Consider the following 17,232-nt stretch of genomic DNA (forward strand, 5'->3'; position numbering starts at 1 on the left):
GCGGGGGATGGCTAGGGGTACGTACTGCCATGCCCCCTTGAGGAGCGCATTCTTGCGAGGGAGCCGAATACTATTACTTCTCAAGACGACCGCAATCACCCATTCAGATAAGTAAATGCTGCGTGCTTCTCTTTACTGCATCTTGCGTTTTCCTCTCTCCTTATTCTTCTCTCTCTCGCTTAAAGGCAAGGCGTCGTCTTCCCTCGCCTTCCAGTCTCTTTTCTTTTTTCTTCCTTTTCTCTCTCTCTCTTATGTACTAAATGAAACGAAGGACCGCGTGGACAATGCAGCTTCGAAGATTGTTTGTGTGAGAGAATGTTTGGCGACTGTGCGGAATGTTTGGGCTGGTATTTTTTTTCTTCCGGTCTAAAGATTCTGTTCTCCATCCCTCCTTCATCCCCTCATCCCCACAAAACCTCCTTCTTTCGTCCTTCAACTCCCTCCCCAACCCCACCCGACACCCTCCCTCCACCCACTCACCCCCAACTCATTACTCTCAGGCCCCTCTGGACCGTGTCGCTTCCTTTCATCTCCACTTTATGCGCGGAAAAACACCGAGTGTATCCGAATATCAGTCGGCGGGGCAGCACGAATTTTCAATTATCCGAATAATAAGTATATCTGGAGGGACAAAGGGTCTGATGAATAGAGGGGGATGCTCTCACTCATCATTTCGTTCTTTGGCAATAACACGTAAATCGTTGTGCCATTAGCAAAACCTTAGAATTTCTTCATTTGGCGTAATTATTTATTATGATTAATTCATTTTATAATTTATTCTAATGGATTTATTCTAAAACTCTTACAGACAGACGAGAGTTTTTAACGTATTTTCATGTTATTATTTAATTTGCCACGGTTGTTTTTCAGTAACAGAATTTTAAACCGTTTAGGCTTCAGTGCAGTGAAAATTATAACTTGAGCTTCCTGCGGCCTCTTTTTAGACTGATTATATTAAATGATATATCCTAAATTTTTACTTAAATTTCCTTAATATTTCGTTTTATAGCTTAAGGGAATATTGTTTAATAAAACCAGTCAAATCTATGTGGAAAAATTATTCTTCAATGAATAAAATAACCATTCAAACATACTGCTAGCCATTGAAAGTCGTGGGAACTAAACTATTTTTACGAATTCTTGTCACAACGAGCGATAGCTTCGTTTCACCTCCCGAGAGACAGATCGCCAAATCCGGAATTGTATTCTAATCTTAAATTATACTCCATATAAACTCTTTGGCGTGAAAGTTTCGGCACTTAAGTGTTTATCCCTCTGCCGGCGCCGATGAGAACCAACCAAACTTTTGTCTATTTTGTGGATTTTTTCCTCCAAAAATGCTCCTGCTTGGAAAGACGGAAATGGTTCTTTTTGGTTATCTCCGCCCCTTAGTACGGAATATCCTTCCTCAATTGCCGAGCCAGTTTGAAAATCGATGCTTACGAATAATGAAACCCTTTAGTGTTGGCTGAGGTCACCTGTTGTTGGCCGATTCACATTCAGTTCATGTTCCATCGATTCATTTCGTAAAGTGTCCTCGATCTCAGGGGACCACTACACTCGCAAAAAAAACGAACTCGATGGGTGATGGAATTTGGTTGCCACGGATCCCGTTTCTGCCTCTCGCTCTTTTGCTTGCCACAGAAATACAATAGCATAACACAAACTCAAAAACTTTTCCCCATCGAACGATAAGGAATCAGAATAAAGAACGTCTTCCGACTGCTGTGGGCGGGAAAGGTGTTTTAGGTCAAAGGGTAATCTGATGTGTGATCACCCCCTGCCACACACTCTAGCAATAGCTCGCAGGGGACTAAATAAACCTTAAACTAAATCTAAAAACTTCATTCGGAAATTCATGTGAGTAAAGAGTTTTTTCGGCATTAACTAGTAGAAAAAAGTCACACTTTTTTGTTCAGCATATAGTAAATGTTAATGAATATAAATTCAGCATGTTTTTGCATAACATTTCAATTTTCGTATGATAATTCAATTTAAAATTTTTCAATAGTACGAGTACGTACGTAGTAGTACGAAGTCTCCATACTTCCGCTCCTCGAAATACACCGGATGAATGAAACGACCTCAAACCTCCGCATGCATGTTGAGGGGGAATGTTACTTCCACATGCCACCAGTAGTGCTTCTGAAGGTCATTTTGTTTGTGGTCTACAAGCATATGTGCATTAGTTTTCAGCCTACCCTCGTACGTTTTATTTCTTGTTAATTCCGCTTTTCTCGTGCGCTTCTCTTAAAAGTGCTTATAAAAATAGAGAGATGAAGAGTAGAACAAATATATTTAAGATGCCATCTTTTCCTCACAAACGATAAGGGATGAAAAGAACATTTTCAGACCGCGGTAGGGTTATATTCTGGTCAAAATTAGTCTGGCATGTATTCATCCCCTGCCACACACCCTAACGGTGGCTTGCAGTGCACTAAAAAAATACTTAAATGCTAAAAAGTCTTTGTGTATTTAGCTCCTGTTCCTCAAAGTCCATCAACGCACTAATAAAGGCCACCCCACACAAAAGGCAATGCTATATCTGTATTAGGTGTGCGACATACAAGTGCCGCGTTTCGCACGCCTATAACCTGACAAGGCGTACAATCAGCAGGCTGTGTCCCATGCAGGTTCTCCTCCGAGAAACTTGACCGTGTTGGGGAGGGGTCGTGAAAAATACGTATAAGGGAAAGAGACCTTATTTCGCATTTCGTTATCGTTTGGGAAACGTGCCAGTTCTTCGGGAAACGGGAGAACCTTCATTCGATGAATTATGAAGGGTTCCCTGGATTTGTGGAACGTTGCAACGAGAGAAGAGAGAGTGTGATACGGTCATAAATCATAAGTTGAGTGAGTGTGCCTAAGAACATGAAAGAGAAGGCGAGTAGGTTCACTAACTTCAACAAAAATCTCAAATGTAATCCAGGCGGGAATTAGCACTCTCACATCATATTGACAGATTTAGAACAGGTGGAGAGTAAAATATTAGAGAGAAAGAGACTCGAGGGACGGAGGGGGTGAGAGTTAGAAATACTTTTTCGCCTCTCGCGGAGCTCATGATCGCGACAGGAACAAGTGCGATAAAAACAGCAAATACGAAAAAGTCTTCATGGTAATGTGTCTGGTGATTCGCGGAGTCTTTTTGATCTTTCTAATATTCTAATACCGCGTAGGGAATGTAAGAACTCAACTTATCTCCGCGTGTTACACAGGGTATGAATAAAAAGTATCGATAACAATTTTTCCCAGCGTGCTTGCGTGATGTGCTAAATTTAAACCGTCGGTTAAGTGTGCGCATGATGGCAGATTTTATATTGGAACAGATGAAAGTGCACACACACTTACCATTGAAAATGTGAAATATCTTTAAAATACCTAGGTGTTGCATTCACAAAAGACTTAACTTGGGAGACCCACGTAGTTAATATCTGCGAGCAAGCATACACAAAATTGGGATTTATTAGACGCATTGTCAGCAGAAGTGACTCGAAGGTCAAGGAACGTTGTTACCACGCTCTTGTAAGGCCTCATTTAGAATACGCATGTAGCGTGTGGGATCCGAGTGAAAAAGGCCTCATTCGGGAAATTGAGAAGGTCCAACGCCGAGCAGCCCGTTTTATTAAAAACTCTAACGACAAAACGAAAATCGTCACTGAAATACTTATGGAGTTGGGGTGGGAATCATTAGAAGAAAGACGATTCAATGCTAAGTGTAACTTACTAAATAAATTCAGATCCGCATGTTTCAGTACCAAGGTCACGCAAGTTATTCGCACTCCAGCATAATCGGTCGCTTGGATCATGCATGTAAAATTCGGGAAATAGATGCCAGAACTAGCAGACTCAAGGGCTCATTCTTCCCACGGACAATACGGGATAGCAACTGCCGGGTTATAGATAAAAGCACATCCACTTGCCCCCCCCCCTCAGCGTCTAGGGAATAATTAGGTCTACTCAATTGCATGTAATGTAACTAACCTCATGTGTGTTGTAGTCAAAATCCTTCCCGTATGACCGCATTAGAGCGTCTTTAAGTGGTGCAGTGCTCTTTACAGTATTGCTTCCTCTTCTTTGCCTGTTTTTGGTTTCCCCTTCCATACCTCATCCCTCTCCATGGGGGGCCCTTCCGCTGCCTGAGGCGTTTGGTCACATTCCCTAGCTTTGTCCTTGGGGAGGAGAGCGTTTTATGTTGGATGTTCATATGGTAGTGGATTTTCGCAAATTTGCTTTTCATATTCTGGCTTGCGCGTCGTTGGATGGATTCCATTGGGCATCCTGGGGTGCAATAGTATGTTGGATGATAGTGTATGTGTTTGCATGTGTGTTGGATGATGGGATTTCCCCATGCATGTTTACGTCACTGTTGGTATAGTTTTGCATGCATGTGTTGATTTTGCATGTGGCGTTGTTCCTTTTTACGGGTAGTGGCCTAACACCCCCCGCCACACGCCCTTGTGGCGGCTTGCGGGGTATGATGTAGATGTATATGTAGATCAGACGGATGACCATAAGAGTGTTTCTGCTAGCGAAGACCTTCTGCACCGGCATCGCGACCATTACCCAACCCCCTTACAGTCCCGACTTGGCACCAACAGACTATTCCCAAGGAGAGAAGTCCTCCCTCCCTCAGAGGACACAAACATGAGACCCTACTAAGTGCCCCCAAAGAAGCTTGCACGCGTGTCCTTAAGGACCTTCCGCCTACCAGGGAGTCTCCGAGTTGTGGAAAAGCCGCAGGGGGAAAGGAGGTGTGTTCACTCTCAAGATGGATGTACTTTTAGATTTTTGAGGCTTTTTAGCGGTATCTGAACGAAATCTATTTTTGCAAAGCACTTTCCGATAATTTTTATAAAAACAATGTAAATAAATATGAGTAAATTCCATCCCACTAGAGATTTACGGAATATAAGTGTGTAACCCTTCCAATTTGCGCACACATTAAATATTATTTTCCACAATTTCATTCGTGCGAATTATGGAACTGCTATTTGAATTTGTTTTAAGCGAATATAAAAGGTATATGAAAATTAGGGAAGAACGGATGCGGGGATGGAGGAAGCTGCATAAAAAAACGTATATTAAGTTAAGTTGTGACATTATGACTCGAAACCAGAAAGTTCAGCTAAGAATACACGCTATTAAATCTCATTCGGGTATGGAAATATCTACATTCTTGAAGTACACTGCTAGCCACCGCCAGGGTGTGTGGCAAGGGGTGATTACACGCTAGGCTAATTTTGACCGGAATATTTTCACCATTACCGCAATGGGACAATGTTATTCTGATCACTTATCGTTCGTGGGAAAAATGACATCTTAAATCTATCTCCTCATTTTATCTCTCTGATTTCAATTGATATTATCTCTCCTGCCATAGTATGATGGGGAAAATAATACATTTTCAGCATCACTGTCAAAGAGACATCCTTCCAATCTAAGCAAGAGATTTAATCTGTAATTTAACCTTCGATTCATAGTGTGATTCCCAACCTTGCTGCTCTAATATTTTGGATACGTTACTAAGTTCAGCATAACAATGTTTAGCGAATCTATCTCCTCCCTACGCTACACGCGATCCAATTTGGCAATCAATCCAACTTCGTGAGGATCCCATATACTTGAGCATATTCTACATATTCGCCTAACCAGCGAAAAATAACATTTCTCTTTGGCCTTTTCATCACAAACACCCAGTGCACTTCTAATTAATCCTACTTTTTTGTTAGCTTGTCCAAATATTCCCCGTATATATACGTTTCACCCAGGTGTGATCGTGAGTGAGGGTAACGCCTGGGTATTTAGCCGAGTCTACCCATTCCATTTGGGTGTTCCCGTCGCAGAAGGCGTTCGGGAGGGAATTGCTCTTTTTCCAAAAATGCATCACCACGCACTTTTTAAAGTTTAATTCTAATTGCCAAGTGTCGTACCAGCGTTGCATAGAATTAAGGTCGTTTGATTAAGCTGCTGTGTCCTCAGGATTTATTTCTTTAACGTCTTTTTGTAGGGACAAGATTGAGATATAGTCCCTTATGGTGCGGCGGCATAACCTCCTTTTTTGAAATGCCAATTTGGCTCTAGACTAAAGTAGGTCTAAACTAGATAGAAGTGGTTTCATTTGGCAGCCGGGGTTCTCAAGTATTTTCCTCACCTAGGTCAGTTGTCATCGTGCGTTCGAACAGTGAGGAGCGTACGTTTGCCGTCGAGGCCTAGTTTTCGAACGGATGTTTGATATATATCGAATATTATAAAGTCCCTTCCTATATAATATAAATCCTTTTTCCAACTAAACCCCGTGCACAACATCGAAAACAATTGTACAAACCCAAGTCGTGGGTGAAGGAAAACCCACCTAGGCAGGAATCCAACCTACGATCTCTGGGTAGGCAGACGAGGACATTGCTCCGCCGCCACCAGGGCCGGCAAGACCGAGATCATTTATTTATTTATTTATTTATTTGGGATACATTGCTGTTAGGCGATAAGCCGGGTGGCAATGACATGATAAACAAACAGTAGTCATTCTTAAAACATATCACAGTGTCATTAAATAGTCGCCATTAAATAGTGTCATTTAACAATCCCATCATGTATACCTTTTGCATTCACGCCTAAATGATTTAATGCTTTTGGGTAAGGGCTCAAAGAGTTCATCAGGCAGCTGGTTCCACTCTTTGATTCCCATATTTAGGAACGAAAACTTGGCGGTGTTTGTCCTTTGGGGCATGTATTTGATTTTAAGCGGGTGATCATTCCTGCCGAGATAACATGGCTTATTTACACTCTCGTTCAGTTCTTTCCAGCCTCCGTCAGCTTTCAATATTTTAAAAATGGCACACAGTCTATTCAGCTTCCGTCTGTTCTTTAGTGACCCCCATCCTAGTGAGCCTAGCATGTCACTTACACTGTCGGTCTGCCTATGTCGCCCTAAAACGTACCTGGCAGCCTTCCTTTGCACTGCTTCTAATTTTTTCACATGCCCTATTTCAAAGGGATCCCATACTGTGGTCGCATATTCGACAATAGGCCTTACAATTGTTTTGTAGGCCAATTCTTTAGTTGATTTAGTGCTTCCTTTGAGGCTCCGCATGACCCAGTGGAGCGATTTAAAGGCCTTGCCTACCACATAATCTGTGTGAAGTCCCCACCCTAAGTCTTTACTTAGGTGTACCCCTAGATATTTACAATTATCTTTTGTTACAATCGTTTCTCCCATTATTTTATATACCCTTCCCTCACCTGCCTTCCTTTTGGAGAATGAGATGTGGATAGTTTTTGCAATGTTTATCTCCATTTTGTTGATTTTGATCCAATTAGCCACGTTATCAATGTCACCCTGCAGAACGTCGCGATCACTGCTGCTGCTGATTTCCCTATAGAGTATACAGTCATCAGCGAACAATCGTATTTTGGAATTGACACATTCCGCAAGGTCATTCACGTAACAAAGAAACAGAGGAGGACCAAGCACGCTACCCTGAGGTACTCCGGATGTGACGCGGGTTCAGATGCACTCGCGCGGGTCAGATGCACTCGCGGGATGCAGAGGGATGTTTTGGACGATAGAGGGAAGCTGTCAATGCGAGCGAGGGAGTCAGACATAGGAAAGAAGAATAAAGTCCACCACCAATCATCGCATTGAAATACCTACAGATAATTTTCTCGTGGTAAAAATAACTCTGCAGTAAAGTAGCTGTAATGCTTTCTCAAGAAACCGCTCAGTTATTAGGAGATCCACGGCCATAAAAGATTTATTTTTATGCACATAATGATTTTAAAAATTAGAATTCTGAGAAGCATTCCGTTCAAATGGTGTTATTATATTGAGTTAATATTTCATATCAACGATAAGATGTGTCTATTGAGAATAAACAACAACGTAGGTAGAAATAAATATTACTAACAGCGGAACACTGCATTACTATTTGCTAATAAATGATGATCCTTGCCCTCCACATCATGAAACCTAATTCGAAAATATAGAAATAATATAAATTATGTGATATTTCGGTATTTATTCGATTGTCAGAGAAAAAAAGTATCCCGGTCAATTGACAAATAGTTCAAAACTTTTTATGGAAAAGTTTTTTTACATTTACAGAAACTTACATAGCAACGAGAATCTAAAAAAACTTACCCTCCTCCCCTTCCATTATCAATTATATATACGTACACCCATATATTAAGACAGGAATGAACAGTAGAACAGTGGAATCTATTTGTATATAATCAATGATACCCACCATTCACATATCGTAACGGTAAAGAGGGAAGAGTGTAATGGGCTTTACTTAAGGGAAAAAAATAATACTCCCCCCTAAAAACTTGGATAAATTAGAGTTTGCAGTAATGAATATAATAACAGTGAGACAAAATTATAATATGTCGATATAGATACAAAAAAAACATCGTTCATTAAAAAAAAGCATTAAAAAATACCTAGTCGCATGAAATTTCAATATTAGTTATATCATTAACACGTACAACATAATTACTTTTCCAACGATTAAATATAACGATCAATAAGTTCAATTGATGTTTTGTATCTTCAAATGATAACCAATCAAATTTCCTTGAAAGCTGCTTTACTTTAGTAAAATATATTCGCAAAAATTTACTGGTAGTCTACCATTTTAGTATTAAAGTTTTCTGATCATACAATTAGACATTCAAAATAATCTTTTCTCATAATTTAATATATATAATTTCAAAATCCATTTATGCTAGTTTAAGCTACCATAATATATCGACTAATACTGTCATTGATATCGTACTTTCATTTTGAAAACACCCCTCGTGTCTTTTGCCTTGTCCCTTTACCCCTTTTATTTGTTTCAATGTTACATTTCCGTAAAAAGAAACCCCATCCCTCGTCCTTTTTAAGGGGATGAATAAGGGGGTGAAGGGAGGAAATACAATTGAGTTCGGAGGTGGGCAAATGCCTCAGCTTTATGCACCTCGAGAGAGGGATATCGAAATGAGAAATGACTTTCCTTCCTCGCATATGCTGCCCGGAAACTGCTAAAGCCGCGATATTTTTTTCTTCATCCCCCGAAATGATTTCGAAGCGGAGACGCTTATTAAGTGAAAGTCGCGCACGGCTTGAAACGAACAAATGGCTGCAATATCCTATGGGCACAATTTCAGCTAGTTTCTGCCTCCGACACACGCCACCGTGTCAAGTCGAGTCTACTGTAGAGAGCGTACCACGAAAGGACACTAGTCCCGCATCCTCCAGCACCACCACCCCCCCTAAAAGAGCGAATGGCACCACGTACTATGGCGATTCCTCCTCGCTCCAATTTTATATTCCACATAATGCATATCAGCGTATGTCTGTTCATATATACATATATATACTATATACACACACACACATATATACGTATATATACACATATATAAATATCCATTTACACTCGCATGTATAAATACATATAAATATAATGTTATTATTATTAGTAGCCTACCGATTGATTTAAGTTTTGGATGGTCATAAGCTAACAAACGGTACAAAGATAATTCTTTCGTCTCTCTCTACAAAACATGGTAGCCAAGATTTGTTGATTATTAACCAACACGGGTTCCGTAAAGGCACTTCCTGTGAAACTCAACTCGCACTCTTTGGTCATGATATAATGCATTCCGGTGAAAGTAATATTCCAGTTGATGCTATATTCCTAGATTTTAAAAAGGCTTTTTATAAAGTCCCTCATTGCAAGTTACTAGCGAAGTTGGGAACTTATGGAATACACGGGAGTATTATATGCTGGATTAGACAATTTTTAAAAAATGGCTTTCAAACAGTCGTCCTGGACGGTGTATCATCTGATACTGTCAAGGTCACGTCGGGTGTACCACAGGGTGTCATAGGCCCCCTCTTGTTCCTTATTTACATAAATGACCTCAGTACCGTGGTTAATAGCAGGCACCGTCTTTTCGCTGTCGATGCGGTGATTTATGGGAATATTCGAAGTCGCGTTAGCTAACAACCTAAATGCAATCCAGACGTGGTGTGATACATGGCAATTGGAATTAAATATGAAAAAATGCGTAGTAATACATTTTTGGGAAAGGAGTTATTCCCTCCCATGTAGTTACAAAGCAAAACAAACAGAAATCGCGAGGGTAGATTCCTTTAAATACTTGGGTGTAATAATTACTCACGATCTGTCCTGGGGAATGCACATACGAGAATTATGCGGTCGTGTTAATAAAAAATTGGGATTTGTAAAAAGAGTACTGGGCAAATGTGACGATAAAGTGAAGGAACGATGTTTTCTTGTCCTAGTCAGGCCCCACCTAGAGTATGCTGCCGGTATATAGGAACCTCAAGAGATAAATTTGATTTCGGAATTAGATCAAACTGGCCACTCTTCAGGGAATCTGTCGTAGACGGCTTAGAAAAGAGCCGCAGCCCAGACACGACTGAGACGATAGACGAGATGGTAGCAGAAATAACAAATGCCATTGTGGAAGGCATGAAAAAAGGGATACCGATGGCAAAGAAACGACCGTATGATTACCTCAAGCTAAGCGATGAGGTAAAAACCCTAATTAAAGAAAGAAATGCTCTTAGAAGATCATACTATCGCCTAGGCACCCGAGAACTTAAAAATAGGGTTAAAGATCTTAACAAAAAAATAAGGACTTCAATTGAGGAAGCTAGGACTGCTAAATTCAATCAGCAACTAGCAGAACTAAATAAAAACAATCACTCCGTATGGAAGTTAGCAAAGAAACTACGGAAATCCCCTACCAGTGACCCTAGTATAAAAACAAAAACAGAGACCCTGACGACGTCCCTAGAAAAGGCCAAACATATGGCAAAATTTTATGAAAACATTTTTACGACCAACGACACGGGGGCCGAAAAAGCCGAAATAAAACCATTGAACAAAAACGACGCCGGGTCACCGGAGGGGCAACTAATTATCACACTGGATGATGTTGTTGAAGAAATAGCCAAGCTCCCAAACGGGAAATCCCCGGGTGAGGACAACATCTCTAACGAAATAATAAAAAGACTTCCGGAAGCGGCCGGTCAGTATCTGGTAAGGATCTTTAACGCGTCAATCGCACTCGGATACTACCCGAAAGATTGGAAGAAGGCCTTGATCAAATGTATCCCTAAAAAGGGGGGGAAAACGCTAAAAGAGGAAAACTTGAGACCAATATCCCTCCTCTCGAGCCTGGGTAAGCTCCTTGAAAGGGTTGTAGCACCGCACATCAAGAGATACGCGGAGCTAAAGGAAGTCATACCACAGGAACAGTTCGGATTCCGCCAGGGATATTCAACCGAACAACAGATTCACAGAGTCACAGACTTCATAAGTGACGCTTACAACAAAAAAGAAAAAGCCATCGGTATTTTCCTTGACCTATCTAAGGCCTTCGACAAGGTCTGGCATGGGGGCCTAATTCAAAAGATGGAGTTTTGGAAATTCCCCAAATGGATGATAAATTGGACAAAGTCTTACCTAGACGGAAGAACTTTTAAAGTCAAATGGGGCGAAGAAAAAAGCGACAACAAAACTGCCAAAGCTGGAGTCCCACAAGGATCCATATTAGGCCCTCTGCTATTCAACATTTATACAGCCGACTTCCCAAAGCACAAAAATGACTGGCGAAGTATAACTGCCCTCTACGCTGACGATGCCGCAATCCTGGTAAAAGGGAAAAACATGACCTCAATAAAAGAAAGAGCACAAGATGCATTGGACGAGATAACATCGTGGTATAAAAAATGGAAATTGCAGATAAATACCCAAAAAACCAAAGCAATACTTTTCGTCCATCCAGGATCACGTGAAGCATCCTGTGAATGTATCAGGATTGGACAACAACCGATTGAATGGAGTCAAAGCATCAAATATTTAGGAGTGGACTTAGATGACAGACTGACCTTTAAAATACATATCAAACAGATACGAGATAAAGCGGCCGCAATAAGGTCGCAATTGGCACCGATTATCCGACAAAACGCCACCCCTAAGGAAATAAAAATTCTAATATACTCGGCAATAATAAGACCAATATTGACCTACGCAGCCCCTGCGTGGATGGGACTACTCAGTAGATCCCTAATGGACAAATTATATAGCACAGAACGGAAGACCCTGAGGCTGGCTTTTGGGCTCCCCCCCTGGGAGGAAAATGAGAATGTATACCGAAAAACAGGCATAGAAAAACTCTCAGATCTCCTACTAACAAGGTGTAAAACATACTATGATAAGTTAAAAGAAAACCCAAATAGGGCCATGACATACACAAAAATAAATAAAATAGGCCCCTATGATAAACATAAGAGACCTAATAATGTCACACTCCAATAATAATACGGAAAATAATTTAAAAAAATATAAAAAAGGTCAAAAACAACGATGCTGGTGGTGCTCCAGAAAGAAAAAGGAATTATATACTGAGACACAGAGCATAAGCCCAACTAGGCGACCTCTGATAAACAAAGCCGCCTAAAAACGGCAAGGCAATTCGTCGTCGTCGAGTTCATCGGAGGGGGGCCAGATTTGTCGAACATTGTTATGACCAATGCAGTAGCGTAACTACTTTACTAGAAAATTTAGGCTGGGATTCCCTTAAACAGCGGCGTTTACAATATAGATTAAACTTATTAAAAGCATTAAAGATAGGTCCTTTTCCGATGACATCAAGAACATAATACGAACCCCAACGTATTACGGGCGGAGGGATCACGAATATAAGATAGAGAGAGATAGACTGCAAGACTGACAGGTTTAAAATGTCAGTTTTTCCAAGAACAATACAAGACCAGAATGCTTGTAATCGGAATCCCCCAGGAGACAGCTCGATACAATAATGATTAACCTATAAGGTAGGGACTGCGCATGGTTATACGAGTGTGTATATATATAAATAAATAAATATATATATATTTTTTCAGGTTCCCGCACCTTTCCCCATCCATTTGAAAAGCCCTATTCTCCTCATCCCTTAGCCTTTCCTCCTGGTGCTGCACCCACTGCCACACACCTTTTTGGTGGCTCGCACTGTATTGATGTAGATGTAGAACACAATCCAGCAACCTACTCACGAGTCCCTCATCAATTCAGTATTCTTCCTTCTTCCCTTCATCCCGTCCAACATCCTATCCAATTCCTGCCCTTTCCTCGTTTGCCTAACATTCTCCCCTCTAACAGCCTTCAGCACCATTATGCCTGATCAATACGCCCTTCATCCATTTTTCCTGTCTTCTTATGACTTCTCCCAACAATTCCTTCCCCTCGCCAAGCATACCTAATGCTTCCTCATTTTTTTCCTCATCCGGGTCCAAAAACAGTTACGAGATACGTTAACTGTAGCACTTGCTCAAGATTTTGCCTCTTATTCCAGCGTTTAACTCTGTATTTCTCTTTCTAGGAAACCGAATAACGTTCGTGAACTTCATATTTATTCTCATCTCATATCTATCGCATTGACTTTCCGATGCACCCAGTAATGCTTGAAAACTCTGGTCTGACAAACTAAAGCTTGGTCACCAGCAAACCTAAATGATTTTATAAATTGTCAAATCACTTCCATTCCTATCTCCAGTTCTTCCAATGCCTTTTAAACCATTATCTCTACATAAATGTTGATCAGCACAGGTTATATCGGACACCCCTGTCCATATATGCACGAGTATTTATATGCATATACCCCTATACATATTTGTACACCGACCAGCTCCACTTGCGTATATACTGATAAAGGTAAGGTTTATCGCGATGCATTTATATACTTTCTAATATCTTAATTTAAGCACTGAACATTGGAGCAACAAAGAATGACTAGAGTAGAATACTTGTGAAATAATCCAATTCTATCCGTCCCTAATGGTTTTTGAGGTGTATTCTCACCTCAAGTGAGTCTTAAAAGAGAAACACCTACTCACATAATGGATTTAACCCCTGCGGCCGTTCCCTCCTTTGGAATCTGTAACACACAAAGACATACAATCAGAGCAGACCCTAAAAAAGGAGAAGAATATAAAAATGCAATCGTTTAAGCTACCAAATTAAAATAAATACACCAAAACTAATACAGTGAATCTAACTAAAATTTTACATTTAATGGTATGATACAGAGAAAAGCTGTAGCAAGCAGCGAAGAGGTATAGCAGTTAATAAAAAAGATAGCAAGAAAAATCATAGTAAAACTACAAAAGAGTACTAAATTATACAGGATACAAAGGTAGATGGTGAGGATACAAAACAATTCAACATTCTAAATATAATGCAAGAGTATAAGGAAGAAAATTATTGTTCAAAGAATATATGTATAATGGGAATAGAATTTTTTCCAAAAATAACAAAACATACGACCTAAAAAAATTGAATGGGGTTCAAGCAACGGCTTAGTCGAAATTATTAAGTAAAACGCCACGCCGACATTTTAATGTTTTCGATTAATTCTTTTTATTTTTAATAAAATATTTTAGACATTTGAGTGTGATATGGACGAAAGAGAGAATGAGGTTGACGGTAGTTGAGATTTTATTTGATATTTTTGGAAATTTTATCCCCCCACGTTGTTAGGATATGCTCGGAGCTTTTTGAAATACTTATAGATTGAACACTTAAAAAAATATTAAATATTTTAGGTGTGAGATTGTCAGAATATTAAAATGATTTTGGCTGGCAGTTCTTTTGAAAATTTTCCAAACCTTTTTAATCGATCCTCTCAATGACATATGATAAATATATTCTTTTCCTGACAAACAGTCTATAAGTAATCATTAGAGCCAATTTAGGCACGGTTCACTGGGAAAAAGCGCAGTGGACGTGAAGGTGTCACCGCGGGGGGGGGGGCAAGGTGTCCCATTTCCCGTTCCCTCGCACCACCCTTGGTGCACGGAAAGGGAAGACAAGACACGTCGAGAGTGGTTCGCCAAAATAATCCCATCATTCCCCGCGTGCGCCAGATCAGTTCATCGGTTTTATCTCCAGCAGCCCACAAATCAAAAAGAGACTTGTGGCATGTCATAGAATCTAGTGATGAGTGGCAGGGGTTGACGGGGGGAGGGAAGGAGGGATGCGAAATCACGCAAATAGGACGACCGCGGGGTACACCTTTCTTTCCTCTGTGGTCGGATAAGGATTTTCCGCAAGCAGGAAGTAGTAGCGCCATCGTTAGCGGCGACTGTGCCGCCATCAAGTTTCGAATCGACCGTAAATTTGCGGACAGAGGGGCCCACGGGGGGGGGAGCCTACCCCCCCTCTCCCACATTTCGCACCCCTTACCCTGCCCTCTGACTCTATGGCAACGCCCTCATCTCTTCGACGACTCTTTACCCTCTATCGTTCTCCGAGGCCTTGCCGGCCTCCTTTGCCCTTCCAACCCCGAGGGCCAACAATGGACGTGGGCAAGTACTGAACGGATGGCTGTTACCTTCGCGTGTCTACCCTTTCCGTCCTCCTTTCTTTTTTGTTTGAACACAGCGTGTTTCAAAATGAACGACATAGATTTCTTAAAGCATTTCATGGTATTTTGCTTTTAAGAGTGTAGTGCAGAGATTTCGAACAGAATTTTATTTTTTTTTCTTCGAGGGATCATTTTTTCAAGTCTCTAATCATTTCCTCCCCAAGGTTTTCCCGCACACGTTCCTTTTTCTGCTTTTGGTATTAATTTTCTTGATTTTATTCGGAAAATACGAAGTACTTGTAGTAGATGGTCGTTTCAACAATTTGAACAGGTAAAAACGATCATTTAAAAAATGCGATTGTGCGCCTAAATTCTACTCCAAAAACGAATCCGCGTTCGTAGGGCTGCCAAGAATTTTGAATATTCCGTTAATTCGAGTATCTGTGCAATGTTTGAATAGCTGCAGCGTCAGCGTCCCGAGTCGGAAGAGTGGGCTGGTCACTGGGAGTAATCAGTTCGAGTGCCCGGAGAGAAGAGCAGAGTAATTTCGACCAGGGCTCATTCTGCTCTCTGGACGTGACCCCGGCCAAGATTAGATTAACCGTCCCCCCCCCCTCTCGCCCTTCCCCTTCGCGTCACGTCGCACCAAACGTTGCATGCACCCGAGCCATTTCCGACCCAAAAAAGAAAAAAGACACACACCCCCTTCCCCACTCCACACGAAATTGATGCTCCAGAAAGAATCGCGCCCCCGTCCCCGCCACCAAGACATTCCCGAAGACCACCATTCCCTCCATTCCTTCACGTGTTCGAACGTTGCATCGAAAGAATTTAGCATTCCGTTTTGAGGGAGCATTTTGATCCAATAAAAATTTAAGATGGAAATACATTACCTTCCAAATTTACATATAAATTATTGGTCTATTAAATGTCTGATAAAATTTCTACCTGACGTAATTTCAGTTTGGAAGAGATATAAGACTATTTGATTCTATAGTACCAAAATATCTTATGATTTGGAGACAGATATGTATTTCAAATGGTAGCGGGAGACTTAAGAACCATCACCAAGTGACTCTTCCCGAAACGAGAATTTATATTTGGAATGGGACATTGAGTCACCCAAAAAGCCATTCCCATCTATAGTACAACGTTCATCTAAATTCCCCCTCGGAGTTTAAGAAACTCATTCATGAAAAATATGAGGAATATTATCACTCCGTGCAAAGGTACTTGACGTCGCGAAATTCGAAAAAATATGCCTTTTTTTCATTAACTCAACTACTAGCATTAATACAGCTAATAATCTAATAAGCTGGATGTTAATATCTAAATTTCATAGCATTATTAAAATCTATGTTGATATTTCTTTCGGCATAAGGTATTTGTTATAAGCGTGGCTGCCAATTGGTTTCCACTATTGAATCTGCCGAGTTCGATTTCATTTGCTGAAATGTTTTTGTAAATGAAAACATCAGAGGCATAATATACAATGCAAAAACTCCGTGACTTGGATAACCTTAAAACATTTTTAAAATGGTGTTACCCAATTTCTGTTTGCTTGGCTGTTGAAATATAACGTGAAATCTAGAGTGAACGTACGAGGCTGAATAATGATGGGTTTTATGGAGAATGCGTTTCATATAGATATGAAAAGCAATGGGGAAGATAGATAATAATCAATTTATTTTAAAAATGTGCCTTGAAAAAGAATATTTTTGCCTTTTTCCATTTGATCATTAGTGACATTGCTCAAAACCTTCATGCGTAAGTTTAAATTTCAATTCAACGTAATCCTTAAAAATAACGTTGTCCATGTTATAACCATTTCGCCTTAAATACATTTTCTGT

The 17,232-nt window shown here is 40.5% G+C and overlaps 1 protein-coding gene across 1 annotated transcript in view; it reads right to left on the bottom strand.

Moving 5' to 3' along the window:
- The window catches only part of DopEcR (G-protein coupled receptor DopEcR), a 313,681-nt gene that overhangs the window by 211,623 nt on the left and 84,826 nt on the right, over nucleotides 1-17,232 (bottom strand). Inside the window, exon 2 of the mRNA XM_071597362.1 lies at nucleotides 13,913-13,953. The gene's annotated coding sequence lies outside the window, so the exon portion shown is untranslated. The remainder of the gene's footprint in view (nucleotides 1-13,912; nucleotides 13,954-17,232) is intronic.

Source organism: Hetaerina americana, unplaced genomic scaffold (genome assembly GCF_022747635.1).
Source record: "Hetaerina americana unplaced genomic scaffold, ioHetAmer1.1.p SCAF_87, whole genome shotgun sequence".
Taxonomy (NCBI): domain Eukaryota; kingdom Metazoa; phylum Arthropoda; class Insecta; order Odonata; family Calopterygidae; genus Hetaerina; species Hetaerina americana.